Here is a 2,757-nt window from a genome sequence, read left to right as displayed (position 1 = left end):
CTGTTTTTGGAACTACAACCTCCAAGAAGGTGCAATAGGGGCACAGGTTTCACTGACCCATAGCCTTCCAGCCCAACCTGCAAAGTATACGGACTTGAAATTTGATGAAGGTGTAAATCTTACGCTGAAAGCATCATTTAAGAAGAGATTGTTCGAAATTTCACTCCTATGGGGGTGAAACATGGGTTGAAAGTCTTTTTTTTTTAAATATGTCCCTATGTCCCTATTGAAGCTATAACTACAAAACTACGAAAATTGACATTTGGTGTCTCAGTCAGATACAAAAAAGAAACAGGTTTTTAGCATTTTCCGAAATTCTTCCATTGGGGGATAAAATAATTAGTGAAGATTTTTTGAAAATAAATCATTATTAAAGAACTACTGAAGCATTTTTATAGCTACATCTATGAAAATAGGTATTTGACATCTCGGTTGGATGTAAAAAAAATGTGTTTCGTTGCTTTTGGAAATTTAACTCACTAATAGAGTGAAATAGGGGATGTAATGTTTTATGAAATATTTCACTATGAAAGCATTTTTAGAATTAAATGGATGAAGATTTGAATTTGGCTCCTCGGCTCTAAATAGAAGAATACGTGTTTAATTGTTTTTGAAAACCCAACCCCTAAAGGGTGTGAGATGTTTCAGAAAATGGTTCATTATGGAAGGATTGCTAAATATATCTGACAATTCGTATTCGGCTAATATGTTACAATTTTTAAAAACTACGTGTTTTTCTGGTTTTGGAACTTCGAGCATAAGGGGATGAAAATTTTAATGAAATATTTATTGCGTTATATTAAAATATTTTAAATCTGCATCTATGAAAACCGGTATTTCACTTCTCAATTAGATATAAAGAAATATGCGTTAGGGAATGAAAGACTGTACGGAGATATCACCACAAGAATACAAACGGCTTGATTAATAAAAACCTTGGACTCCAGCTGTCAGCATTGCTTTTTGATCATTCAGTAAAAGACCATGCTTCAACGGCGCTAAGTTTAGAAAGTTTAGAAAGTGTTGCAGTTTATACAAGACATAAAAAAACGATTAAAGAAAAAAATTCTTTGCAGACCATGAACGGTCTACGCAAGTAAAGAAGCGGATGATAAGCTAGCTCTTTATGCAAATGAGTTGGTCAGTTTAAGTTCCGAGACATGTCATGCAGCAGGAACGGAATCCTATAGTTGCTACGATTGGCTAAAGGAAAAGTTTTGCAGAATCACTCGAAATCACTTCTGCAAGTGGCTAAGAATCTCGTAATGAATAAAAATTCTGTACTGAGAATTCCAAGGTGGGAGATGCAAGATTCCTCCCCCCCCCCCCCTTCCCCCTCCTCACAATGCTATCCTTCTTTACCTACAGCAAAAAATAAATAAATTAATTAATAAATAAAACTAGAGAAATTTCTACTGTGAAACTATTTGCATACAAGAGAACGGCCCTTGAAATTTAACTCTTCAAAGTTTTAAGCCCTGCTCATTCCGGATATTGATTAGAAAGTGTTAATCCACATGTGAAACCTGAGTATATAATCCCTGTGACATTTGATCAACGGTGTTCCATAAGGACAGGTTCTCATTCAAAACGTTCGAAAATTCAATTTCTTTGTAGTTGCATTTTTTAAAGGTGTACTTGTCTAGACTCTTGGAACAGAAAGTTTTTTTTTTTTTAATCCGTGCTTTACAAAAGTTTCTACAGTCCATTGTTTGAAGCAGTGTCACGGCTGCCATGAGCCGCGCGGGGTACCCGCCATGTGTCCAACGCCTTGTCACGGTTCGCGCGGCTCCCCCTGTTGGAGGTTCGAGTCCTCCCTCGGGTATGGTTGTGTGTGTGTTGTCCTTAGCATAAGTTACTGTAAGTAGTGTGTAAACATAGGGACTGATGGTTCAAATGGCTCTGAGCACTTTGGGACTTAACATCTGAGGTCATCAGTTTCCTAGAACTTAGAACGACTTAAACCTAACTAAATTAAGGACATCACACACACCCATGCTCGAGGCAGGATTTGAACCTGCGACCGTAGCGGTCGCGTGGCTCCCGACTGAAGCGCCTACAACCGCTCGGCCACATCGGCCGGTCTATCATGTATTCTAGAAGAGTTGCAAGGTCGTCAGTGGCGCCTGTTCTTTCGAGAGCAGTTACTATCTTTATATCTATGGTTAAACGTTACCCAGCCATTGACCTTCGTCTGTGCGAATGCGCACAGGTTGCCGGAACTCTTACGGGAATCGTCACCTTAGTGTGAGCCAGTAATGAGTGGATGGACAAATACCTATTAAGTACATTACGTATGCGGATTGTGGACGGTTGGGGATGTGAGTCTCACGGGATGCGTGCGAGGGATAAATTCCTGCAGTCGTGCTGTTCATGTGTGCCCTCGATGGCTCAGATGGATTGAGCGTCTGCCTTGTAAGCAGGAGATTCTGGGTTCGAGTCCCAGTAGGGGCACACTTTTCAGCTGTCCCCATCGAAGTATATCAACAACACCTGTCGGCAGCTGAGGGTTTCAATTAATTATCAGTTGTGAAGGTGATTCGATGAACCCTTTGCCAGGCACTTAAATGTGTTTTGCAAGGTATCCATATAGATGTAGATGATAACTCGTCCCGTGTCGCACGTGCTCAAAATGATTCATACTGCAGAATGCATGCAAACATACTCACCGAAAATACGGACGAATATCAAGTGCAGGCTGCCGAGTGCTGCATATCCAGCTTTGACAGATCGGCTTTTCCTGCCAAGAAGAACAGG

General features: G+C 40.3%; 1 non-coding gene across 1 annotated transcript; it reads left to right on the top strand.

The window, feature by feature from the left end:
* The first annotated feature begins 2,379 nt into the window (after positions 1–2,379).
* Trnat-ugu (transfer RNA threonine (anticodon UGU)) lies at positions 2,380–2,454 on the top strand. The gene has a single exon. It is a non-coding gene; the product is annotated as a tRNA-Thr (tRNA).
* Positions 2,455–2,757: the final 303 nt, after the last annotated feature.

The sequence above is a fragment of the Schistocerca gregaria genome, unplaced genomic scaffold, assembly GCF_023897955.1.
Source record: "Schistocerca gregaria isolate iqSchGreg1 unplaced genomic scaffold, iqSchGreg1.2 ptg000198l, whole genome shotgun sequence".
In the NCBI taxonomy this organism is placed as follows: Eukaryota; Metazoa; Arthropoda; class Insecta; order Orthoptera; family Acrididae; genus Schistocerca; species Schistocerca gregaria.
Note: the sequence above shows the minus strand (reverse complement) of the source record. Positions and strands in the feature narration are given on the sequence as shown.